The sequence below is a fragment of the Cavia porcellus genome, unplaced genomic scaffold, assembly GCF_034190915.1.
Source record: "Cavia porcellus strain 051 isolate PalLab524CR breed Dunkin Hartley unplaced genomic scaffold, mCavPor4.1 scaffold_16, whole genome shotgun sequence".
Classification (NCBI taxonomy): Eukaryota; Metazoa; Chordata; class Mammalia; order Rodentia; family Caviidae; genus Cavia; species Cavia porcellus.
Genome location: NW_026947499.1, coordinates 26,573,741 through 26,601,036, shown reverse-complemented (window position 1 = coordinate 26,601,036; position 27,296 = coordinate 26,573,741). Strand labels below are relative to the sequence as shown.

The 27,296-nt window shown below is 51.8% G+C and overlaps 1 long non-coding RNA gene across 2 annotated transcripts; it reads right to left on the bottom strand.

Annotated features, from left to right (window-relative positions):
* Positions 1-438: 438 nt before the first annotated feature.
* LOC134470684 (uncharacterized) lies at positions 439-24,715 on the bottom strand. 2 transcript variants are annotated; one of them, XR_010039741.1, is made up of 6 exons: positions 24,620-24,715; positions 16,660-16,839; positions 15,117-15,377; positions 13,778-13,995; positions 1,580-1,706; positions 439-1,201 (listed from the first exon to the last, which is right to left on the bottom strand). It is a non-coding gene; the product is annotated as an uncharacterized LOC134470684 (long non-coding RNA). The 2 variants fall into 2 exon arrangements; XR_010039742.1 differs by lacking the exons at positions 16,660-16,839; positions 24,620-24,715 and adding an exon at positions 15,564-15,684 and having other exon boundaries at positions 439-1,706.
* Positions 24,716-27,296: the final 2,581 nt, after the last annotated feature.

The window sequence follows — 27,296 nt, the reverse complement described above, 5'->3', positions numbered from 1 at the left end:
GCTCTGCAGACCTCTCATCCTCCAGCCACCTATCGGAACTCCCCACATGGTGGCCCCAGAGCTCCCAGAGGGCAGAGAGGGACACACGCAAGGCCTCTTTCTGCTTGGGCTGGGGGCTAACACACATTGCTTCTGCCACATTCTATTGGTCACAGCGAGTCACATGACCAGCATAGCTTCAAGGGGAGGAGAAAACGCCTCCTCTTAATGGAATGGGCTGCACAGAGCAGCAGCTGCACTAGCAGTCTACCAAAAGAGGCATTTGTGTAATTTCCATTTAAATAATCCTGCTGAGAATATTCTAGTATTGCCCATCTTCCAAAAAATCTTTCATTTCAGAGAGTAGACTTCTTTCTAGGAGAAGGTGATGGGTAAGAAGGAATGGGTTTACACTAGTCTGGATATTTTTGCTGCTATAATGAAATCACTGAGACTAGATAACTTTAAAGAACAGAGGTTTATTTAACTCACAGTTCTGTCAGGTTCAAGGGCAGGGCACTGGCATCATGGCAGAATACACTCAAGACTGAGGGATCTAGTGGGACCAGAAGCCAGAGGGCAGAAAGGAGCCAGTCTTGGGGCCTCACACTAGGCCCTATCCCTTAAAGGCCTCACCACCTCTGCACTGTCACATTGAGGACAAATCTCTGCCTCGTGACTCCCTGGGGACAGACCACAGTTAAGCTACCACAGGTATCATTCCGCTCACACATGTTCCTAGAGGCCTGAGTGTTGGGACAAACACCTGTGGGGTGGATTCTCTTAATGGTGTCCCACAAACACATGTATGCATTCTGCAGGCCCTCCTGTCCCGGAGCAAGCCCCTCCTTCAGCAGAAGCTGCCCTGCCATCTCCCTGCTGGGCTGAATGGTGTCCCCGTCAACGCTAATGTGTCTATCTTGGTCCTCAATGACTATTTGGAGACAGGAACAAGGAACAAGGTAGGATGAGATCAGACTAACTCCAGTAGGCTCTTACCTGGGGACTGATGTCTTTTAGAAGAAAGGAGAGGAGATCTGAATACAGGGACACAGACACTAGGGGACCGTGGCCTGTGCCAATAGTGGCAGAGACTGGATGCATCAGCAAGACCGTGACCTCCAGGGACCACTGGAAGCTGCAAGAGGCCAAGGAGGAGTCTTCGCTAGAGCCGTGGCGAGGTCACTGCTCTGTGGACACCTTGATCTTGGACGCCTGATCTCTGCAGTGGGGCAAAGTGAGATGCCGGGTGTGTTATGTCCCCTGCTGTTACACCTCGATACAGCAGCCCGAGGAGAGCAGCTCACCCTCCTGCTCTGCCCTCAGTCCAGACGGGAGCAAAGGACAAGTTCTCCGTTGCCCCTTGTACTTGACCTTTTCATGCTGCTTGGTCCCCAGGGTCACACGGTAAGTGTGTTACCCGGAAGATTTATCCCAGAGAGCGGACAGAGCGTGGGCCATGCAAACACTTGGCTGCTGGTTCACGGTGATTTACTCGAAGATTACCCTTTGATGGAGGGGGCCCCAGCCGACAAGCCTCTCTCATATATCAAAAGGGAAATCCTGAAGACATCCCTATAAACGCAGTGGGGAGGAGAACCTGGCAACGCCGCCGTAAACTTATGCGATGTGGCGGAGTCAGCTGGGCCATCTGCTGCACTCAGCGATCCAGATGCGAGACTGTGCTCCCCGGACACCTCCTTCTCACCTCTCCGCCGTGGCCAGGACTGCAAGGAGACCCACAAGAGACGCATGTCAGGGCCTGGAGCCCGGCCCCCACTCTGCCACCAAAGCCTGGTGGGAGCACACGTCGCTGAGTTTCAGCCTGCCTGTCTGTGAACAGAGCGCGCTGCAGCTGTCTGGGGAGCGGGAGTCTTGAACGAGAAAGTAGCTTATTAAACCAACCCCTTGCATTCCCCCATCGCCGAGTGGTATGGTCAGAACTCCTGGCTGCCAGTGACAGAAACCCATTTGTTTTGTCACAAATCTGAAAAAATTGTGAAGGTGCGGTTTGTAGGGCCTCCAACGAGGCCAGTTTATTCTCAGGCAGGCTTTCTCTTGGGGGTGCCCTTGGGGCTTCATGGGCCCAGCAGAAGAGAAGAGAAGAGAAGGTCTGTCCTGGGCTGCCATGAGAAAACACTGACAGCAGGAGGCAGGAAAAGATGCCCGGACTCATGTGGGAACATACAGCCGTACCTCGGTTCATGAACTTACTTGGTTCCCCAGTTCTGGGGAAGATGGCTGTGTTCAGGTTCTCGTTGGGAAGATGGCCAGTCATGCTCAGCACCCAATGTGCAGTTCCAGTGGAAGCATAATTTTGCTGAACACTTCTGTTTGCAAACCGAATTATTACCAAGGTGTTCCTGTATTTGTGAGAGGGGACACTGCTTCCTCCCACCATGGCCCAGCTAATCTGCATCTTCTCACAGGAGAATTTCTTCTCTATTGTTCTCCCTCTCTGCTCTTTAGGAGGACTGCCTCCTCCCCCAGGTCCTCCCTGGGCTTCTAGCCCGAGCCTCTCTTTGCTGGGATATCAACAACCACCTTAGACAGATCAGTTTTCGGCATTGTCTGTTATTGTCTAAATTTTGTTCCTTGGATCCTTCAAAGCTAATACTTTTGAGGTTCAAAAGCCAGAGTGGAGAGACTTTAAATAGGCTTTTGAAAGCCAAAACCACAAATTCATTTCTCCTATTGTCCTTCTTTTGTTGTAACAAGCATCCCTGAAGCAGAAAAACTGGAGCTCCCTGCGGTTTCCTCAATCAGAGCTGGGGGTGGGGACATCAGTCAGCACATCAGAGTGTCTCCTGCCTGAAAGGCCCCTCTAAAGACCCACGTGCTATCCAGCGAGAACTTGGTCTTATTTTTCTTCATGTTCTCGAATCACTGCCACAGTCACCGTCCTGCTCCTGTAGGACGGAAGTGATGTATCTAAGCCCAGGCCGGAAATGAGAGCCACACAGAGAGGCAACAGGTTGCTTCAGAGCTAGAGAGGCGACACTGGAGGTGCACAAGGAGAGGCAGCCTGGCAGAGACACTTAAGAGAGGAGTCGGGCAGTCAGGCATCCGGAACCCAAGCTCCAGGAGAAGCGGCAGGACCAGCTTTTGCTAATCACTCTCAGCTAGCACATGTATAGCACAATGCACAGGTCAACAACAGTAATAACAGTGGTTGAGGTTATTTTTCTGTTGTGTAACAAAATACCTGATATTGAATACTTTATAAAGAAGATAGGTTTATTTGGACTCGTGGTTCTGGGGGCTGGGAAATCCAAGAGTTTGGATCTGCCTAGTTTCTCCTGAGAGCCTCGAGCTGCTTCAACTCGTGCAGGTATCAGAAGGGGCAGCAGGGACAGGCAGAAGAGACAAAGGATTAGAACTCCCATGACTGATGGCTGACCCATTCCATGTGAAAATGTGCTCATCGTTCTGCAGCTCACTCCTATGACCCAAACATCGCCCACTAGGACACTGCCCAGCCCCAGCACAGTGAGCAGTTAAGGCTCCGACACTTGAATTTGGTGAGCATCCAAATTCCTGTCTATGATGTCTGTGATCTGTGCATCTGCCCCCACCTCCACCTACCTCCTGCATCTGCTTTCTTCTAGCCACCCTGGCCTCCTTTTCACTCTCACCCCAGTGCCTTTGCTCTTGCTGTTTCCCTGAGACTGAGTATCCTTCCTGCAGTGTTTGGTGTGACCAGCTTCTTTTCAGTCTTCCATCTCAATGTAAATGTTATCTATCCTTTTCAGAAAATCTTCCTAACTGTAGTTCAAAATTCCTCTCCCCTCAATTCTCTCCATCCCTCTGTATCATTACCTTGCTTTCTTCTGCATCACTGAACATCTGATACTATTACATGAAATAACAATGTCTTTTTATTCTGTCTCTCCAGCTGGAATGTTCCAAGGGCTGAGACCTTGTCTACCTCATTCACTACTGCATCTCAGCCCTCATCTCAGTGCCAGGCTCAGAGCAGATCTGCTCAGTAAGTATGTGCTCACAAGGCTGTGTCAGCTAGCTACTGCTAGGTGCTGTGTAACAAGCAGGCCCCAAGTTCTTAATGGCTTCATCAGATCATGTTGTTCTTTTCCTCTGAGGCTGCAAAGTGATCTCAATAAATAGGTGGTGATTCATCTGGCATGGTAGGACAACCCCATAATTTCAGCTACTGGAGCCCAAGATGAGAGGATCACAAGTCTGCAGCCATCCAGGGCTGCTTAGTGAGATACTGTCTCAAATGTAACTTTAAATTATAGAGCATGTGGCTCAATAGTAGAGCATTTGCCTAGCACATGAAAAGGCCTACTACTGAAGAACAAAAAAAAAAAAAAAAAAAGAAGAGAGAAAAACAAAAACAGCCATTGAAAGGCCCAGAGTCCTTCATTTGGTGTCTCCTCCAGCTCTCAGCTAGCAGACCTCAGTTTCCAGCTTCACAGCTATCAGACAGAGAGAGTGGAAGACTATGAGATTAGACAAGAAGCAGGAGTTGTTTTATGGGCCAAACCTAAATGTAACATACGTCATACCTGCCCACATTCTATTGGCCAGAACTCATCATATGCCTACACCTAAGTGCAAAGCAGGCTGGGAAATGTGGCCTGTCTGTGTGCTAGGAAGACAGAGAAATGAGTTCAGCGAGCAACCAGTCTGTGCCACGACAGTGAGCAAATGGGTGGATGGATGACATTATATTTCACATATGCTTTTATTCAAGACCTCTTCTATAGTTCCAACTTGTGCTGGTCCAGAAACTCAGGCACCAACTGCTTTCTGTCTCACTTCATTCACATTGATAGAATGGCAAGAGGCAGAGGCTAGAGCTGAAAACGTGCAGCCCAAGGGACAGACAGACAGACAGAGCTTCCAGAGCCTGCTGGCCCAGATAAAAACTGCCCACAAACCACCTGTGCAAAGCGCCCCTCTCCCTGAAAGGCAAGGGCGATGAGATTCATCTGCTTGGGCTCCACCTGGTACACAGCAGGCCAGGGGACCCAGGGGACCCATTCCCAGTGGAATTTAGGCACCAGGAAGCATTTATTAGGTACTTGCCAGAGCTACTCATTTTTCCCTGGGGCCACAGCTTAGTCCATCGCCGACTGCAGCGTCCAGAACACAGTAAGCACTCAATCAGTGCTTGTTAGCATGACCTTTTTCCCTCTCACAGTGACTGTGTGTTGGTTCAGCCACCAGACTATTCTCTAGGTTCTGGGAGCAGCAGTAGACAAGAAAGAGCCTGGGCGAGCCAGATGGAGAGCCCAGCACCCATGGGCCTGGAGTTTATTGCACATTCAGGTTGTAGGGTACCAGCACCCCCCAGCATGGCACACTGCTTAAGAAGAGGCTCTCAGAACTCCTCGAGAGAGAGTTGGGGAGAAGTATCAGGGAGACACAATCTGCCTGGGAGATTTTTCCTGCTGCCTGTCTTTCTCTATCTGCCCTGGTTGCTCCTAAAGCCTAGTCTCCCCCAAAGGCCTCTTCTTCCCAGCAGGCGCCCAGAACCAGCCTGGAGCTGGGGTGTGGCCACAGCCTATGGTTTCTTTGCCCTGGGGAACAGCAGAGGCTGCTGGGAAGGGGACAAAGCCCACACCGGACCCTGCACTTTCTACATCTGGAATCCAGTCTGGAATGCACTGAGAAAGTGTCTGTGTTCAGCCTTCTGCACTCTGCTGGGTACCCATGCGCTGGTCATTGATCGTCATCCCATGCACTATCCTTGGAGCTGCCTCCGCTGCTCTGGGCCCTGGGTCATCCCAAGGAGCCTCAAACCTAAGCCAACACTTCTGGAACCTCTAGATTTGCCCACATTTTTCAGAACTTCCTATGCAGTTGGTTGAACATCACAGTGATCTTTGTTTTGCGAAAGTGTTATCAGAATGAGGGAAGGACAGGTCTGCAGAAGAGTTGGGCCTGACCGAGAGGGGATGGTCTCATAATCTTGCTATTTTGAAGATAAAAAGGAGGCCAAACTAAGAAGCTGCCAATAGCAAAATATCTGCCACCTCCACCAACTACTGCGTAGATGAAAAGTCAGTAAGGTGGCTGTCACCTGCTCCTCTGGAAAGGAAAAGAGGCAAAATTCTGGAAATAAGCGGGAGGAGACTACAGACTTTGCCTGAACACAGTCTGCATGGCAATTTGATCATTGCCATTAGCTCTCCAGAGTTGAAACTCTCCCTTCTGGCGTCATATCTGTGCATCTGTAATGCTTGAAATGGGAAGGGGTACTCGGTGTCTTCAGCACAGGTCACCTCGGGGCTGATGCTGAGCTGCCTGAAGCTCAGAGACCCCAGAGGTCAGTGAAGAGCTGGGGATGACCAGGGCCTGCCACCAGCCCATGGAGAAGCTCCCCCAGAAGGCCCCCAGATCCCCAGGCCTGAGTCCACCCCAGAACAAAGGCCTGCCGAGACCTCTCTTGTCTGCATCCAGCCCCGGAGCAGGTGACAGCCCGGGAGCAGGTGACAGTGGCTGCTGTCCCTCCACAAGTCCAAGCTACACGGTGGGGAGGGGACATCCACTGGCGTGCACTAAGGGACCCTGTGCATCCTCCTCAGGAGGCCAAGGGCACCCCGGACGTGGGAATTAAAAAGGAGGAGGGGAGGCCCAGCATATTAACCTCCTTAATCTTTCATTTCTGACACAGATTGTGCTCCTTCATTTCAAAGAATTTCAAGCTAATGTCTGGAGGGCAGAAAAATCTATTTCCCAATACGCGGCTGCAGCTTTTTCACCAATCGACTGCCCTTCCTGGTACAATCAGCCGCGCATTGATTTTTTTTCTTTTTTTTTTCTTTCTCTCTCTCTTTTTTAATGCTAAAGCATCATCCAAAAATCTATCAATACAAACAATATCTTTGAGGAAAATACCAGCAGTCCTCGGCTGCTTCTTCATTAACCCTGAAGCTGCCAGCTTGAGATCAGATTGGGAAGGGTTACTTCCTACAGACCCAACCTTGGGGACAAATCTGTGTCCCTTCCCTGAATGACAGACTCCTCCAGGAGTGTAGATGTAAGAATCAGTAGTGTCCTAGTGCTAGAACTCTTTTAGAACTGGGGCCACTGAGGTTATTTAAATGTAAATTAACTAACTTGCTGGCTAGGTGGCCCTCACCTGTAACCACCAGCACTCTGGGAGGTAAAGCAAGGAGGGTCACAAGTTCAGGTCCAGCCCAGGCAACTTAGCAATTAATCGAGAACTTGTCTCAAAATAAAAATTAAAGGGCTAGAGATACAGCTCAGTGCAAAGGCCCTGGTTCACCTTCCAATACTAAAAAAAAAAAAAAAAAAAAAGGTTAAAATTAACTTTTTTTTTGAGATACCATCTCACCATGTAGTTCAGGCTGGTCCTGAATTCACTGTATAGTCCAGGCTGTCCTCGAACTCACAGCACTCTTCCTGCCTCAGCCTCCCAAGTGCTGGGATTACAGATACGCACCACAACACCTGCTTAATATTAACTTTAGATAGCATTTAAAATTCAGTTCCTTGGGTTCATTTCAATACTCAGAGGCAATATGTGCCTCATGGGTACTCTCTTGGACAGCAAAAGTCCATGACATCACAGAAAGTTACAGTGGGCAGTGCTGCTTCAGAACAGGACTCAGCACATACTTTCAGGAGAATGCTTGATTTTTTTTTATCATATACAGTCTCTGTGGGACTACTCAACTCTCACTTATATAGCAGAAAAGTAACTATGTGTACCATGTCGATAAATGACCATGTCTGTGTTCTAATAAAACTTTATTAACAGAAGCAAACAATGGGCCAGCTTTAGTCCACCAGCCAGGTGGTTTGCTAACTTCTACTGTTTCAGAAAGTTTAAGGATCTCAGAAGGTCAGAAATATTTAGAACTGAATGAAGCACGGTATAGGAGCTGTCTGGGCTGAAAACATTCCTTATCTTGATTTGGGCGGTGGTTTTATGGGAGTAGCATGCAATATTTATGAATTTTACTATATATAAATTGTTTCTCCATTAAAAGAAACTCTTTAGAAGCTGGATTATCTTAGGGAGACAAAATGCTTTGAAATGCTAGAGTCCCGTGGGACTCCTGGGCACTGTTCTTGTTCCACAGGACCCTAATGGGTCCCCAGGGGGGATGGTGTTGGGCCTCTCCTACCCTCTCCTCCTTTACCCAGCATTTGTAAGCATTTGTAAGTGTACTGGGCATTGAGAAAGTTCACAAAAATACAGTATGAAGGTCAAAACTAGCTTTTCAGAAAGTGAGAATCATTGAGAGAAGTAGATAAGAAACAGAATTTAGACCCAGAACCCCTGGGAGGAGGAACAGGTGGGACAAAGGGAGGTCTCAGGACCCCAGTTCCTACTCCAGCCTGGGCAACCCCCTCTTCCATACTTTGCCTGTTGGGTTTCTGAGTAACAATTCACTGTGGAAAATGCCAAATCCTTCCCAAAAGTATACAAATCGCTGCCTTTTAGTCTTTTGAGTCACAGTGGTTTGCTCCAATATAAGCAGGGGAATGGAGAGTTAAAAGCCCAAGTTCTGGGGCCAGAAGGCTGGGTTCAAATCCCAACTCCAGCCGTGTGACTTCCGGGAAATCACTGCTCTCTGCAAATGAAAGCAGTGATAGCTCCCTCCTCGTGACTGGTTAGGACCATAGCAGCACTAATGCTTGGAAAGCACTGAGAATCATGCTAAACCTTTCACTATAGGAAAAGGCCTCCCTCACTCATTCCTTGATGGGCTTTCTCCACGGGATACCAGGGTTTGGGAGAGGAAGCAGCTGGGCTGGAGGGTGGCAAAGTTTCCCTCCCCAGCAGGTTGTCACCTGGCAGCTGCCCCTCCTCCGTGCCCTACATGACCCCTTAGGGAAGCCCCACAGCCAGGCCAAACAAAGGCCAACAGCCTGTCAGGCCACCATCCCCAAGCTAGGAACCACAGGTGACCCAGGATCCACTAGTATCCAGTATCCTGGCTCAAAGGCAGGCCATGCTGTTCTGGACCTGGGTCTAATGCCTTTATCACTCTGTCACACAGAGCCTGAACTCCATGTCCAAGTGTCAGAATCCTATTCGCTGCCTCTCCCCCATTTCTGTCCCATTCCCATTTTAGGGCACACAGGTGACCCCAAGCACAGACATTCACCTGCCCATCCATCCTCTTGTGTCCTCTTGGCCCTGGAAAACCCTCATCCTCAGTCCCTCACTTGGCAGCCACTTATGAGATGCCTACTAAATGCCAAGCTGGCTCCCCAAGGCTGGAGTCCACAGGGAGCAAGACAGACATTCTGCCCTTGCGTCTCTGGGAGTTTGCGTTTAGTTGGGTAGACATGCAATACACAAGTAAAGATCATTTTACCCAGGAGTCAGTGTGAAGAAGGAAACGAGAGGTCAGGCATAGGCAGAGAGGGCTTCCTGGATGAGGTGACAATTGCATGGAAACCTGATGGCTGGAAAGGAGCAGACACGGGCAGATCTGGGTACAAGCTATCCACATGCACAAAAGCCAGGCGGTGGGAGCACGCTGGAGAAAAGAGGAGCAGAGCCAACGGAAAGCAAGTGGCCAGAGGTCAGAGCAGCCAATGCCGTGCAGCTCTTGGCACCCACCTCTGTCCTGTCTGCTCTGTTGACAGCCTGCCTTGACCTGGAAGGTAGGGCTGCCCTAATCATTGGTGAACACCAGTGATTAAGGAAGCCACAGGATCTGGATTCAAATTTGACCAACTTTTGCCTAGTTGAGTGAGTTCAGCAAAAGAATTGCCCTCCTGGGCCTCAGTTTGCCCATCAGGAAACAAGGAAGAAAAAGCAAGGAACATCTTCTAACAGGGTGTTGCAAGGCTCGGCTCAGTGTCAGGCCCATGGTGAGTGCTTAGTCAATGTTAGCCAAGATTGAAAATCCCTCCACTCTGACGCCAGGCAGGGCCTAATTATAGATGCCCAGAGGTCACTTTTCAGCCCCTTGTGACTTGGGCCAAGAGCCAAGAAAGCTAAACTGCCTGGCAAAGGAAGTGTCTCCCTGCGGTCCCAGCTCTGTCCCCAGGCTGGCCGACTCCCTGTCCACTCGTAGGTGTACAGCCCCTGACCAGCCCAGGGGCAATGCCAGGCAGGGGCAGAATGACAGACTCAGGCCAGACTGGCCAGTGAAAAGCCCAGGCAGTGCTCAGTTGCCTGGTGGTCTACTAAGTGGAGACGGCAGTGGACCTCGCCTCCCTGGCCGTAAGAGGGCCCAGAAAAAGACCTAAACCCCAGCGGGGCTCCGTTCACCCTCCATACTCCACAGCTCACACAGATGTGGAAGTGGCTGTGATGCAGACAAACGCTCCCTGAGGCCTTTCTATCTTTTATCCAGCTCTGCGTTAAATACTTTGAGTACAGAAATGTCCATGACAGCCACCCAGGGACTTACAGAGCCAACAAAGAGGTCGGCCAGGTGGCAGGGGCCTGTGGAATGTGCTCAAAGAACAAACTAGAGGTTCCAGAGAGAACAACCGTTCTTGTTTGCTCTCTCTGCTCTGCTGATTCAGCCTCCCAGCATCCAGGCCCGATCCAACAGGCCTCAGGCTCTGGAAACTTGCGGAGGACACAGCATCCCCAACAGTGGAACCCCATGTTGTGACCCTGCCTTCCAAAATGATCATATTTGCCCCAAGATCTCAGTTCAAGTCCTGGGTCTCCATCCAGCTGCAAAAACTCGTGCAAGGCATGGAGGAGGTGATGCCTCAGTTCCTCACTTGTGACACAGATGAAAATGAAAGCACACTGTTGGGGCTGTTTGTGGGTTCATGTGATCGTGGGGCTGTTATTTTGTGCTCTAAAGACTACAGCGACAATCACTGTTCTCTTCATTGTCTAGGACATGCTGCAGGCTCCAGCAGCAGTATCACCAAGGAGGTTCAAGGAGAGACACACCTTTACTATACCCTTTGGCACCAAACCATTGGATGAAGCTAGGAAAAACTATCCACTCTTGTTTTTTCTTGGTCACCTCCTGGAAATGAGGACACTATGCTAAACAGAGATGACCACCAAAGTTTGCTGCTGTCTTTCTGTATCTTAGACCTATTGCTATTAAGCAGATGATCATACTGGAACTACATTTCCCAGGAACCTTTGCAAATAGGAAAGGTCATGTGATTTGCTCTTGCCAATAGACTGTGAGAAGAAGTGATGTACATCACTTTTGGACTAGGATGGTTAACCAGTAGTTGTATCTCTTCATCCCCTCTTTCCATATCCACCAGAGAGATTGAGGAAGCTCCAAGGTATATGTTAAAGATGGTAGAGCCACAATCAAGTCCTTTTCCATGTTGCCCAACCAAAACTGCCAGTGGTGGGCTAGCATATTAGTGAGAAATAAGCTTATTCTGTGCTATCCACTGAAGCAACAGTTACCTGTTGCAGTGGCTGGCACTGCTCTAACTGGTACACATCTACTGTGTGTACATACAGATAGTCCCAAATCAGGATGGCTCAGTTTACAATGGTGCTAAAACCATATGCATTCAGTAGAAACTATACGTTCCATTTTTGGTTTTGATATTTTCCCTAGCTGGTGGGTGATACGCAATAGAGTCCTCCTGGCAGTGCTGGACAGTGGAAGCAAGATGCAGTTCCCAGCCAGTCACAGGACCGGGGGGAACAACTAGTACTCTACAGTACACTGGGTGACCTTGTGTTTTGGACAAATATATGTAATAAGTTACATGAGATATTCAATACTTTATCACTACTTTGTGTTAGATCATTCTGCCCAACTGTAGCACATTTAAGGTAGGTTCAGCTACTCTAAAGGGTTTAGTAGGTTAGGATGTAAAAACATTCTTGACTTAATGATATTTTCAACTTTTGATGGGTTTATTGGCATGTAATTCCATTATAAGTTAAGGAGCATCTATATTTTTTCCACTTGTATGTACATTATCTCACATAACACTCAGCAAATCTTTAATAATACAATATACAATAAAACAGCCTCCTAGTCCTCGGAGTGGTTAATTTGTGCCAAGCACAGAGCTAAATCCTTTGCGTACACTTTCTGAGTTGTCTCACTACAGCTCTGTATTGTAGGCTCAAGGATTATTATTATACTCACATCACAGATGAGGAAACTGAAACTCGACAGCTTTCAAATCCCGTCCAAAGTCATCGGCCCATAAATGGAAGTGGCTAGGTTGGAGCCATTGTCCACATTCCTACCATGGCGCTCCGCTGTCTCTGAGAGCCCAAGGGGGCCGACACTGCGAGCCCTGATTTACAAGTGAGGACATTAAAGCTCAAAGAAGGTCCACAACTTGGCCAAGGCCATGGAGTTAGCATGGAACCCAGCGTCTTCCGGCCCTAACCCAGTGCTCTTGGTTTACCCACACTGCTGCCTGTGTTGCCTGCGCTGGCAGATGTCAAAAAAGTGAGCCCATTCCCATCCCCAGTGCTCAGTGCCATAGCCAAAGGTGGGCTTGGCATCTGCAGCATCTGTTGCGTTGCAAAGTGAATTTTCCTCTTGGCAGCCTCGCCTCATATGAAACACCCGGGAGTGCCTCATGGCTTCCAAAGCACTCTTAATTTCTGTCCGATCAGGACGTCCTTCTCTCTAGGGGAAAGGGACAGGTGGGAAGAGGACATGCTCCTGAGGGCCCCTCTGCAGTGCTTCTTCATGTTCTTCCCCTCAGCAGTCCTGTCCCTGCAGTCGGAGTCAGGAAAAGGGGCAAAAACGAGGACGGAGGGGAACTGTGGCTAAAGAGGCTTTGTTTCCCCAGCAATCGCACGCTCTGGACCCGACCTGGAGGTAAACTAGAGTGAAAGGTAAAGATGGATGTACCAGGTTACTAGGGGTCATGATGGTGCTGGTCCAGGGAGAAACCAGAAAGGCCATCAGTGCCTGGCAACAGGGCACCAGTTACATAATGGATGCACCCATTCAAGGAGTGCTACCGGCTGTTAGAAAGAATCACATGAGGCCGTTCAGGCTGAGATTCTGCAGGAAAAGTGGACACAGAGCAGAAGCCTCCTACACTCCCATTTGTGTTAAAACAAAGCTTATAGTGTTAGCATCACAAGCAGTTATCCAGGGTAATACACGTCACACAGTTTTAGACAGCCACATTCATTGCCTCCTTTAAGCCTTGTAAAACCCTGTAACGTACAAATTCTTATTACCCCCAATTTAAGTATGAGAAAACTGAGGCCTGGGCAAGTTCAAGAAGGAGCACCCAGAGTTACATCTTTAACGAGTAGCAGGGCTGAGATTCAAACCCAGGAAATCTGAAACCACACACACATGCACACACTCACCCGCACAGCAGTAGCTAGCTCTCCATGTGTCCAGAGTGGGGAAGGGTTGGTGGGAAGGGCACGCAGGAGCTCCCTGGAAGCCAGGGGGCTTGGTATCTAACAGCCATCTGGGACAGGAGCTCCCTAAAGACAGAGACCTCTGCCTAAAATCATGATTCTCAAAGAAAGAATGAAGTGGAAAAAAATATGGTGGTCCCTCGGGTCCAAATTTTGGAAAAGATGGTCACATTTGTGTCAGTGTGGGAAAGATGGTCACATCACGTTTGTCACCCAATACAGAATTTGCAAACCAAAATAAATCTTGCCAGAGGCTTCTGTTTGTGAACAAAAGCATTCATGAACCGAGGTGCCACTATGCACGGCAGGCAAAGCACAACGCAAGGCAGTTTGGTGTCATGGTTTGGGCTCCATGTAAGGAAAAGGATTCTGTTAGAACTGTGGACCTGAGGTCACCTCCAGCAACTGAGACTCACAGAAACCCCAGACCAGGGAAGACAGTACCATGGCAAATGGGAAAGGAGCAAATGTGTGATCAGAAGGACTTACCGCTTCAGCCCAGGATTCCCACAGATGAATTTGCAATCACCAAGTAGAAAACAGGCCAGAGAGAAAAGTACCACAGAGCACCTGCACAGTCTGCCGAGGACGAGGACACTCCGCGGTGATGTCTTCAGAGAGGAGGGGAGGCGCGGGGAGCAAATGGCCCTGCACTTAACACGCATCTCGGGTGGCTTGAGTTCCTCAAGGCTCTGGGCTTACACTGTCTTTTCATTTAGTATTGAAAATAATAGGTTTTGTTGGAAATGAAAAAAAAGAAAGGAAGAAAGAAAGGAGAAAGAGGAGGAGACAAGTTAGCTTTGCCACCCCAGCCACGGCCTCTAAGACCGCTCCTACACTACTCCTCCCCAGGCGATGCCGCACAGAACGGAGTTGAGAGGGGTCCCGACCCGCCCCCTCCTCCCCCCAAGGATGCTTGCACTTGCATGTTGGTCAGAGATTGGGGCCCAGGCTCCCAAACAGCTTCCAGCAGAAGGGAGCTGTGCCCAGTCTGGCATGTTCCCTGTGAGTCACGGGTTGGAAGCAATCCCCAAAGTCATGTTTAGGTAGCCTAGAGGTAGGGCTTGGGGGGTGATGAGGGTCCACTGAGGTCATGAGGGCGAGGCCCCAGCAGTGGCATTAGCCCCTTCTGAGACGAGGAAGAGAGAGATGACACACTTGCTCTGTCTCACCATGGGTTGCCCTCTACCGTTCGATGTGGCAGCAAGAATGCCCATCAGAAACTGGTGCCACACGCTCAGGCTTCCAGCCTCCAGGATTTCAAGCTAACTAAACCTCCATTCTTCATAAATTGTCTCTGGGACTCCGTGATGCAACAGAAGATAGATAAGGTACCTGACTCTTCTGCTGGCACCACCAACAGCCAGTTCACTGATTCTCCCTCCTTGCCTTTCCCCCTACCCCACTGTCTGTCTCCATCCGAGCCCCTCTGCACCCTGAACAAACCCCAGGCCCGGCTTAGAATAGCCTGCCTACCTTTTCCATTGATCCCACCAGCCCATGCTCCAGCCAGCGGCCAGCCTGACCTTCCCCAAAAGCAAATGCAAGGAGAAAGTATATTGGTCCCCTCTCAGGCACGGAAGAAACTCCAAGACCTTCCCGCAGCCTGCAGTTTCCTAGAGGCCCTGGTCCCCACTGATTGGTCCCACAATGTCACTCGCTGCATCCCTCCCCAACCCCACCTGCTCATCTTGTCCAGCCTTTGCCAGACCTAAGAACTCCACAGGGCCCACAGTACCAGGTCATTTTCCACATGCAGGGAAACTCAGTTTCAGCCTTCAGATTCAACCTAAATGTTCTCCCTCTCGGGCAGCCTCCCTGCACCCACCTGGAGCAGATGCTGAAGGTGCTCGTGGCTTCCCAAAGACATTTACCCTTCAGTCTCCAGAGCCTGTGAATCTCCAAGCTGGCCTGGCCATAGGGGCTGTGCAGATGTGATTCAGGGAAGGGCCCTGAGAGGGAGCGCTGATCCTGTGTGATCCTGATGGGCCGATATCTTCACAAGCATCCTTACAAGAGTGAGGCGGAGGAACGGGAATCAGGGTGGTGAGCGTGACAGCAGCGGGAAGGAGTGGAAGGTGCTCCAACACTGTTAGTTTTGAGGACAGAGGAAGGACACCAAGTTCAGGACGGTGGCCAGCCTCTAAAAGCTAGAAAAGACAAAGCAACCGATTCTCCCCTTGAGCCACCAGAAGGAATGCAGCCTCTGCGATACCTTGATTTCTGCCCCCTAGAACTCTAAGGTGATTAATATCGGTTGTTTTAAGCCACTAACCATGTGGTCTTTGTTACAGCAGCCACAGGAACCCCACAGAACACTGTTCGTATCCCTCAGAGGCGGCCATCCCTGCGCTCTCCAGGAAGTCCACTCACCGGCTCAGATCACTACTGTGCACCTGCAGAAGGAGCACGGGAACGCTGGAAGTAATGGCCCTGGAAGGCAGGGCAGCAGTGCCACAGCTCCCTCTCCTCACAGGGGCACCACTCCGGCTGCCCACCATGGCAACGCTGGACTCACACATCGTGTATTAGCTGCCTTTCCTGCCCTGTCTCACTGCCCCATCCCTTCCAAGCGTCTCCTGGAATCATCTCTCAAATAAACCACTTGCCCATGAACCCTCGTCTCTGAGCAGCGTAAGGCCCCTTGAGGAACATTTCTTCCCATCTCATCCGCCCTCCCAGGCCATGGCACAATGGTAACTCCACCCCCTCAGTGAAAATGGCTGTGCCAGGCCCTGGAGGGCAGGGCAGGATCCGGCTCCTTCACTGCAGGTCTCCTGGGACTGACATAGGGCCTGGCATGGTGAAAATGCTGGATAAATGTTTGTTGAGTGGCTGGCTGAATAAATCAGCTTTTTAAAGAGAGCAGAGCATCCTCTGGAAGATGCGCAGGTGCTCCCTCTGCCAACAGAGCTTGCAAACTGGTCCTTGGGGGCAGCTTTAATGGAGCCCAAGTTCTGGCTGCAATTAGCAGCCTCCATTTGCATGCAAATAATGGAGGTGCCAGATACTTGAAAAGAGTTGGCTCTCCAGGTGGACTCAGCACCCCCTGTACCCAGCACTTGCTTGGAGGGGTGGACCCTAGCGGGGAGCTCTGAAAGAGCCCAGCTCTGCCACAGGTCCACATACACTTGTAGGGGCCTGGTGGATTTCTATGCAGGCCTTAGACTGCACCTTCCACCTGGATTTCCCTCTGTGCACCTGGGAAACAATGGCCTATATTTCAACATTTATAGGACCCATACAAAGTTTTCATTGCCTTCTCTACTTTGATCTTTCCCCCAAACCCCTACTTTCCAGCCTGCTAACACTTGGGGTATCGGCCTCCACCCTGCCTCTCAGGTGGACATTCCTTTCCATCAGACACCTACTGTGTCTCTGACACCTAGTATACAGTAGGTGTCCAATGCTTGCTGGCTTGTACAGCTGTCCTTCAAAGGTCAGGGGATCACATCACAACTCCACCTCATGGGGGTCCTGAGCCCAGCAGCTGGCCACAGTTGGAATTCTTGAGGCCCAAAACAAGGGGTGGGGAGGATTCCCAGCTGTCTCTAGAGAGAAAAAAGAGATAAGGTGAAAGAAAGCCAAGGGACCAGCCTGCTGGGTAAAAAGCAAGCCCCAGGCATGCCTAGTCCCAGAGCAGCCGCACTATCGGTCACTAACACTACAAGGACCTGCAAAGGGCCTGCTCTTCGATGGTCACAAGCTCCTACTGGGTGGTACTTAGAGGACCTAAGGTGAGGGGGAATGGAGACATCAAGCTTCACGCTGCTGAACCAGGAAAAGAGGGCAATGACCTGGGCTTGGATACAGGGCAGAAGGCCCATGTTTTACCCCATTAGGCAGCCTCAGACAAGTCCCCCGAGTCAGCATGGTGCGATGGAATGATGGGAGGAGACTGACAGCCGGGTTCCAAATCTCCCTCCTACCACTTAGCTCCACACGGATTGGCCTGTCTCGGCCTCCCTCAGGCAGAGCCACTGGGGCCTGCAAAAGATCACTGTCCAATCAGCATGCATCTTACGAGCACCTACTGTGTGCCTACTGTGCTAGGGCCCCTGGACTGGATGCAGTAGACAGAAGCCCTAATATGTGAGGGAGAGCCTTAGTATATGAGCAGGAGTTGAGAGAAACAAGGACAGGATTGGGACAGAGCAGGTTGACCAGAGCCTGGCACATAGCTGGCAAGGGTTGGTGTGATTCTCAGGACAACAGGGAGCTCAGGGAACGTAAAATCAGATACTCCCCACCCCTCTGCTCCCTCAGGTGCTCTGGCATCCGTGGACATCTGGCTTATTTCCCCTAAGTAGCCCTGTCTCCCCTGTCAACAGGCAGGCATTTGCAAACTCCTGGCACAGTGCAAAAAGCTAGGATCCTTGGCCACCCTCTCAAAAGGATTAAATCACTCAAAACAACACTAAACAAGTCACAGACAGTGGCGTACATGGGGTAACAAAGAACCTGCGTCCATCACGCCGGACCTTGGTCTCTATTTGGGTGGTGTGTGCTCTGCCTGGCCCTGGCTCTCCTGCATGCTTCTCAGGCCAGTATGCTCATTCCCATGCCTGTGCCATCTTGCTCCACGCCAGCCTGACAGTGAGCTCACCTCTTGTCAGTTCTCACACAAAGTCAGGTGCAGGTAATCAAAATTTAGAGACTTCCTGAGGACAGGTTACTGGCCCTCCATCGGTGACTGCCAACTTGGAATAAGAGGGTCACGGTTCCACCTCGATCTGTGCCCAGTGACTCAGGTATGCCAGCTGCTGACAGACCTCACCAAGAGTTAGAGCTGCCCACAATGGCAAGACGGTTGGGGTCACCACCATTGGCAAAGGTCAGCAGACTCCTTCTGGGATGACCCGATCAGCAATGACCCCTACATGCTCTGCTGTTCAGTCTCTTCTGTCGGGTTCCTCCTCCCAGCCAACACCATAGCCAGCCCTCTAGGACCCCTCACAGCTTTCCTTGACTGCCTTTCTTACTTCTGTTGCCCAGATTTCCCTACTTATCCCAGGAGCCCTTTTCTGGGCTATGCACCTTCACATATGCTGATCCCTCTTTCCGGCAAATTCATGTGCAATACCCAGCTAAAATATCTTCTCTTCCAGAGTTCCTCTGGCTGTGGATCTATCTCCTACCTTCATCTGTCATTCTGGGTCTATTTCCTCCATTGAACCAGAAGGTTCTAGAAAGTTCTAGACCTTCTTCTTTGGCCCAAACAGTCCTATGGTGCTTAAGCTCCTGAGCCTCAGTTTTCCTGATTGGATAATGGCATTGCAGACAGGAAGGAAAATGCACAGGACAGGAAAGGTGATGACTGTCCCTGTAGCAGCCACTTGGACCAGAGCAGAGCCAGCCTGGACCTGGGGACATGAGAATAACGGTGACCATGTGCATCCCAGGAAAGGAGGGGCCAAGCGGAGAACAGACTGTGGAGCGTTTTTTCCCAGCTGCTCAGAGCCACCTTCTTCTCCTGTCCTTCCCCGACCCTGCAGAGGGAGCCATCTCTGCCAGGCCCACACACCCTGATCTCATACCATACCGGTCAGGAGACCAAAAGGAGAATTTGTCCCCTAGCCAAAGGCCAGCTGTCCTCACAAAAGTCACAAGGCCTGATGTAGGCAAAGGCTGAGCCTGAGTATGGCAGGGGCCCCTCCTCCTGTCCTCAGCCTAGCCAAGGCTGTGGTCAGAAGATGGGACTCCCAGTGCCCAGGGGGCTTCAGGGAGCCAGGAGTGTCCTGGATGTCACCTCAAAGCTCTGCTCCACTCAAGCGATGGGAACACTGAGCTGGGTGTCAAGTAATGGGCCCCGGATCCCACGGCTGGTAAGTGGGAGCCAGGATTTGAACCCACCTCTGCTTCTTCACCTGGGCCGTTATCTGCCATGCATGTTCTCATCCCCAAGACTTTGGCCCCTGCTCCAGCTCCAGGCCACATGTTCAGTGTGTGCATCTGAAGCGGCCTTTGAGAAGCAGCAGGTGAAGATGCGGGCTCCCCAGGAACTCCTGGTGTTGTTTCCACGGAGGGTCAGAGGCCTGTGGAGAGCCTGTGCTTCAACCAGGTGCAGCCGAGCTGTGCCCCTGCTGCTTGGGCAGGGCCAGGGAAAGCCCCAGGTCCACCTTTCCATGCAGTGACCTGCACTTATCGAGCACCTGCTGTGGGTGCTGCCACACGAGCAGTGTTCTGCCACTTCCTTGCCTGTGCCCCTTTTGAGCCCCTCCCCCAGCCTTTACGACCTTGGTCATAGTGGTGCCCAGCTGTACCAGGCACCTGGAAGGGAGCCAGGCCCAGGGTGGACACTCCCTGCTTTACCATGGTGACCAGGAGACAGACAACACACAGGCCACCGAACCTGTCACTCAGGAAGTCAGGGTTGCTGAGAGTTGGGGGCGAGGGGCAAATCAAGCTCTGCGCATCCCCAGGGCTTGTCAGGAGGGCAGCCTGGAGGAGGCGGCACCAGAGCTATATACTGAGAAGGGCAAGATCTGGGGAGAGCAGGAGTTGAAGGAACCGAGCAAAAGAAGAGTGTCCCCAGCTCCCCCTGTGCTGTCTCTGTCGCTCTTGGTGTCTGTCATCATCCACTGCGGGACCTTCACAGTGTACTCCCTGGAGAGTGCTGTCCAGTTTCCAAGGCCCGCCCCCACTCTTGGATCCTCACATCTACTGAGACACCAGATAAGGCTCAGAGAGGAAAGGTCGCCCAAGGTCACACAGCCAGGTGTCCCCAGCCCAGCCCAGGCCTCCTCCTCTCACCACCTGCCGCTCGCCTGCTCCAGAAGGCAGCGGCTGGAGGCTGCCGCACCCCTCCCAGGCCCATCAGCCTCCGGGGCAGGCTGGTGGGCGAGAGGCTCCGCACCAGCCCATATATAACCCACTCCGCACACCTTCCCCGCATTAATAAATGGGGAACCGAGGGGCCATAAATCCTGGGGCTGCCAATGTCCCCGGGACCAGCTCTTTCTCTGGCCACGCACTAGTACTTTTTACAACCCATTAATTAGTCCCTCTAATAAAGTTTGACAAAATGATAACTTGCCCATGAAAAGTGTTGTAATAAATACATTTTCCCTAACTTTCGACCATTCGAGCGTGCCTGCCTCATAAACCCGCCGCCATGGTTCACTGCCCTATTGTCTCTCTATATTTCTCCATCACCCTGGAAGTTCAGGGCCTAGGGCCTTGTGGACTTGGGATAGACCTGGGCCTGACTCCGGGCACCCAGCACCTCCAGGCAGACAGCTGTGGGCAGTGCCTCCCCTGCCCACAGAATTTCTGTGACTCCCAAGGCCCAGGACCCAGGTTCCCAACTCCAGTCCCATGTTTCCGGGTGCAGCTTCCAGGGGACCCTTTCCTGGGTAGTATGTTTTCTCTAACTGTTTTCCTTTATGTAAGTTTGTATTGAAAGGAAACTATTCTCACTACAGAGACCTGGAAAAGCAGTGTAACAAACCCTGACAAGAAACCAGAAGCAAATACAATGAAAGTAAATCCCAGCACTCTAGGACCACTATCTGCCTGGTGTCTAAGGCCTGGCTTCTCTCCCTGTCTTTGTAGGGAAGAAGGTCAGTCAGGGCAAGAGAGCCGTTAGGAACACTTAAGCGCCAAGCTGAGACTTTCTCTCAGTGGAGCTGAGGCTTCCAAGGAGGTTCTCAGGAGCAACGGTCTCCCTTCAGAGTAGGCATGATGGTGGCTCATGAGCAGGCGTTCTGAGGGCCTGGGGTGGAGCTCTGGAGAGGAGGGGCCGAAGGAGCCCCGTGCAGGGCCAGCTCCAGCGTGGGATCAGTGACGTGACTGGGCTCTTCCCGTTTTAGACAGTGGTGAGCACTGCCAGTGTTCACAGGACCTGCGGGGGGCAGACAGGGGGAGCTTGGGAAGTCACTCACAGACCTGTGTGCTCCTTCCCATCCTGTTAGGAGACAATGGCCACCCCTTAGCTTGACACTTAGTCAGAAACCCCAGAATCCAGCCTCGTGGCCGGATTCCTACATCCACCTCCACCACTCCAGCTGCAACACCAGGGCCCCCCTCACAAGCCACTCCGAGTTCCCAGCGTTTGTCCCTCCGGCCACCAGGTCCCTTGTCAGTGGCCTGTCAGTCTCAGCCTGTGTCCCGTCCCCAGCCTGCTCTTCACAGAGGGGGCCCCTTGGCTTCATCTCGGGAATCAAGCGTCTGCTGCAGGCTCACTTCACAGGTGAACAGCGTGAGGCTCGAAAGAAGAAACGAGATCCAGGCCCGAGCAGTCCTGAGTGCAGCTCAGGCCCTAAACACAACCCCACACCGGCTCAGGACGGTTCTGCAACAGCCGCCAACCCCTCCGTGGGTGCTTTGGTGCCGGGACTGCCCACATCCCAGGACCCACCCGGACATCACCAGTTTGCAGATCCTCCACGCCACCTGCTCCCTGGGGCAGCTGCTGGTGTAGAGCCCGGCCGGCCCTGGCCCCTCTCTGCAGTCAGCCTTCGGCTCCACATGCTCCTCACCTCCCGCAGCTTCCGCTGGCCCTGGGCATCTCTGGCTTTGCTGCTGCATCGTCCAGCATCTGCCACCATCTCCATGTTGCCTTCTCTTCTGTGTCCCCTCCCCTTTTGTTTCTAAGGACATTTGTCATTGGATTTAGGGTCCATGTAATCCAGACGGATCCCATTCAGGATCTCTAACTTAATTACATCTGCAGACTCTTTCTAAATGATCACATTCATAGGTTTCAGAGAACAGGCTTTTGGGGGAAACGTTGACTATGCACCCCCACTACAAATAGTATCAACACTGAAGGCTGCAAGTCAGCCTCCTGCCATCTGCTTCTCCCCACAAGAGCTCACTACGACGACACTCTCACACCTGGGGCAGCAGGCACCTGTGACCAGGGCCCAGGCCTCCAGGTCCTGCATGGTCTCTCACTCCTGTTTAATTAGGACAGAAGCCTGAACTCCGCTCAATGATACCGGCATCAGAGCAGCCACCTGCCTGGGGACCCATCTCTTTGAAGAAATTTATGGCCATAATTTAGTGAGTGATTTATGGCTGCTGGCACCTGAGCCATGAGAATTGCCCGGGCACATTAAACCTACTTGCTGACACCCCCTGACACCAGAGCCATCCTCCCAGAGGCTGTAAAACAGAGATGGCAGAGAAAGGGACCCTCATGACTGCCACAGGGCTCAGGACTGAGCTGAGGGCAGAGGCCTGGGTGTCCATCCAAGGAGGCCTCGCTGGGCAGGTCCAGGTCCTGCCGGTGCCAGCTGCCCAGCTGTACCAAGAGTGACACAGGGATCGGGTCTCAGGAGCACCAAGGAGATGGGGGAAATGCAGCGTTCAAAGCCCAAGCTGAACACCATCCTGCTTCTCCCAGCCCCACCCAGACACACGGTCAAGGCTGTGTTTGGCAGACAGCACGGGACAGAGCTGTTGTGTTAGTCAGCTCCCCGTCACTGCGTGTGACAACATATCTGGGATAAACAGCTTACAGGAATAAGGGTCTGCCTTGTGGCTTAGAGGTTTCAGTCCATGGTTGCTCTGCTGCACTGGGCCTGAGTTGGGGCAGAGCCAGGGATCATCATGGTGGCAGGAGGATGTGGTGGGGAGGCTGCTCACAGTGGTCAGGAAGAAAAGAGAGAGGGAGGAAGGGACGGAGCCAAGATACACCCCTGCAAGGAGCGCCCCTCTGCTGTTTCCCCCACCTGGCCTCACCTCCTACACTTTCATCACCTCTAATAAGGCCATCACGGATTCACTGTCCCATCCTAGCACTTCCTAGACTCTGGCATCTGAACACTGCGGCGCTGGGGCCACGACATCAACACAAGAGCCTGCAGGTAACATTCCAGGCTCGGACCCTAACAAGTCCCAGACAGCTCAGTTGCCATAACAAGACGCCGTAGACTGGGTGGGTTACACACAACAGACAGTCATCGCTCACAGTCCCAGGGCCACAGAGCCCAAGGGCAGGGTGCTGAGGGGTTCAGAGTCTGGGGAGCATCCACTTCCTGGTTACAGACAGCAGCTTTGCACTGTGCCCTCACATGACAGAAGATGGCAAGGGGTCTCTCTGGGGTCTGATCTTCCTGCCTATTGTCTCATCTATCTATTATCTATCTATCTATCTATCTATCTATCTATCTATCTATTATCTATCTATCATCTATTTATCTACCATCATCTATTTTTTCTGTAATACAGACTGAACCGTGGGCCTTCACAGTGAACTACATCCACTATGTTTTGAGATGTGTTCTCACTAAGTCACTAGGCTGAGTTCCAACTCACAATCCACCTGCCTCAGCCTCCCAGGGTGCTGGGCTTAAGGAACACAACACTGTGGCCAGCTTTAGGTCTGATTTATAAAGTCACTGATACTGTCTAATAGCCTAATAACCCAGTCACTTCCCAAAGGTCTCACCCCTCAGGGTCATCACTTTAGGGGTTTTAATGCACGAAAACACAAACATTTAAATTAGAGTACAGCAAGACCTTCACAGCCCCCTGCTCACCTACAAATCGTGCCCCCAACAACCTCCCACACACTTATGACCCCTGCCACCTTTCGAAGACACCCAATACTGCTACGCGTGTTGGTCCACCCAGACTTCCCCAGCCAACCGCCGGGTGCTGCCCCGTCCCCGGCCCACGTGTGCAGCTGAGGAAGGAAGCCCGGCCTCAGCCCCCGGCACCAGGTACAGAACAACAGCAATGGGGGAGGGCTGGGCAGGCACCAGCAGTGGGGAGAAGCCAGCCAGAGAGCTTCCCAGGAACAGAACACCAAGTCAGATCTCATGGAAGTGTCTCCCAGGACTGCAGGGAAAAGCATTCTCCACAGAGGACCAGAAGGAGCCACGGCCTGCAGCGCAGTGGGTGGTTCTGGGCAGGACATCCGCAGGGCCCTGCTCCTGAGCTTCCTCCTCTTCCCGGCCCAGCTGTCAGCACCCAGCCAGGCCACTCTCACAACCCGTTGGGCCAAGACGGCCTCCCCACTAGAGCTGCTGGACTCTGTCTCACTCCTGTGCAGGCCCACTCACCCCACGGAGTGCCGCGTGGACCTTCCCAGCATGCAACTCTGGCCACGTCACTCTCTTCGTAAGCCCTACCTTGGCGCTCTTGTACCCTCAAACTGAAGACTAAACTTGCTGTGCCCCTCAAATCCTTCCCCACCCCCACATTCAGTTGCGTCTGCCACGCCATGTTTACCTGGTGCAGTATCCTCTTACGGCCTTGCTTTCGTAGGCGCTGCTCCTCCTGTCTCACAGAGCCCTTTCCTAACCCCTTTCTCTACCTGCCAAACTCCTATTCATCCTGCAAAACACATGCTGGTCTCATCCAAAATGACCCTGAACTTACCCTGACTGTTTAGTCTGAGCAGTGCTTAGAAAAGAAGCAGTAAGCCTTGGGGTCAGATCCTCGCAGCTTCTTGGCAATTCAGGTTCTGGGATAATCTGGGAAAGGAATGGGCATGAGATTTAAGATCAGACAAAATCATACGGTGAGCAAAATATATTTTCAGTTATTTTCTTTTTTTCCTAATTAGATTTCCAGATACTAGAGGTAAGGGGAATTCAAAGCGTTTTCAAGGATCATCTTTCTTAGTGCCCTAAAACAGTCAAACTAGTTCAGTTTTTATTTCCTTAGACCTTAGGACCTCAAGCAAGCCCCAGGACAAAGCAGCTGTGTTTCACAAAGAAGGTGAAACCAAACCACAAAACCCACTGCCCAGGGCTTCTGATAGAGTGGGGACAGAGCTTAGCACCAGCAGCAGCCATAATGATGGCAGTGATAACAGGGGACTGAACCCAAGGCCTTCACAGTGAGCTTCCTTCACAACCCTTTACAAAAAGCCTCTCAGCCACAAAAGGCTACACGAACCCACATAAAACCAGCTCCAGCCACGAAACAGGAGGCACTAGCTGAGCTGACATGTGGGAGACTCCAGAGGCTGCTGGAAAGGCATGAGGCAGTCCAAGAGGGCTCCCTGGAGGAAAGCAGCCTTCCCACACCTGCCTTGGCATCTCTGTGCTGCTCCAGGACAGCAGACAGGCCTCTGTCTGCCCTGCGGGAGCCAGGCCTGCCCTGCCAGCCCTCTGCAGCTCTTTTCTGGGTCCCTACAGGAGCCCAAGGCAAAGGGAAGTTTCAAATTCGGTTGCTTAGAATTCCTCGCTGGTGCAATTAGCAGATCCCAAAACATTGTTAATCATGTTTCCTGTGGCCTGTGTACAAATCAATCGATCAGCTCTGTGCTGCCAATTACCAGGGTCACACAGCCCAAGGCACCTTGGGGAGGGGAGGTGGCCAGCTCAGGTCCCAGCATGGGGCTCTGGGCATTTTCTGTCTGGTGAGGCTCCATGAGGGAGGGCACCTGTGGACAGACCTAGAAGGCAGAGCGGCCTGGCACTCAGGTTGGTGACACTGAGTCGGGAGGGGTGGGTGGGCGGCTCACACACATGCAGCAGCTGCGAGGTGGGACCACCCTGCTCAGAATCCAGCTCTACCACAGACCACGTCTGCATCAGTCATTGCTGTCACTCTGAGCCCAGCACCGGGCCTGACACACAGCAGGTGCAGGAAATATGGGAGAGGGCAGAGGGCACTTGACTGCTCCTGGGGCCTCTGCACATCAATCCAGAGTCCCGAGTTCTGATCAGGCTCCTGCCACTGGTTAGCAGCAGGAACCAGGAAAATGTTGTCTCTGTGTGACTCAGTTTCCTCACTGGTAACAAAAATGAGACTTATAGACACCTGCGGCAGTGACCCCTTGGGTCTTCCCAGTGATCAGGGCCAGGGAAGGGAACTGGGGTGCTGACCAGCCTGGTGACACAAGGAGCAAAAAAGGTTTCCTTGGGTGGCCTGGGGACTAAGTGATCCACGGAGCACTAGGAGGACTTAGCAAAGAGCAGCAACACCCAGGGCAGAGGGGGCCCAAGGAGGCTCAGGTGTAGCAAGCGTCTTGGAATCCACGCTGGGGAGGTCAGCTCCAGGCCGCGGCGCTGGGGAGCAGAGAGCAGCCTGATTTGATTCAGATTTAAGCAAGCCATACCAGGCAAAGAAGGAGGCGCCCCAGGGACTGTCAGAATCACTCAGGTGAACGTGCTGGGCACTGGCAGGGACAAGACGGGCAACTTCAGGAGGCAGTTCAAAGCCAGCAGGAGAAGAGGCCTGCAGATAGAAGCTGAGTGCTCAAAGTCAGGGCCACCTTCTGTGGCCGTGCTGCGGTCTCCTCTTCTGGAAAGGAGGCCTGATGGTGTCTCCCCTGCCCCGCTCAGGGGTTGACATGGAAAGCAAATGCCAGGACGATGCAAGAGTTGCCCTCCAAAAGTGTTAAGCACAAGTCTAGGTCTAGGGTCAGGCAGTAAACACTTTAGGCTTCATGGACCATACGATCCATCATTGAAGCCCCCGGCTCTGCACTGCAGCAGCACTGTGACCCTGGGTAACACAGGAACAAACGGGCACGGCTGCGCTCCAGTGACCCTTAGCTGCTCGGTATCCTCACCCCGGGTGCAGACTCATATGCAAACATCAAGACCTTCTTACCCTTCCTCAAATCTCCTCTTCTGGCCCTGATTTCTTCCTATTCGTTCATCTCTAAACATCACAGCCCAAAGGAAGAGAAAGCACAGTTAGACCTCCATGGATTCCACGCTTGTATGCTGAACCCACCATGGATGGAAAATACACTTTTAAGAACTGTGTAGGTACCAAATACATAGACTGTCTTGTCACTATTCCCTAAACAATGCGGTATTACACTATTGCCATAGCGTTTAGATCGCATTAGGCAGCGTGGTGAGTAGAGGTTCTAGGCAAAGATAATACTGTTTCATATACAGGACTTGAGCATCTGTGGAGTTTGGAATCCTTGAGGGTCATGGAACCACACTCTTGAGGATACCAAGAGATGACTTCTACTTCTTCACAAGCACATATTTTACAGATGAGGAAATTAACCCAAAAAAAGAGGCTGTCTAGTAGGTATTTTTTGTTTGTTTGTTTGTTTTCTTTGTGGTACCTGGGAATAGACCCA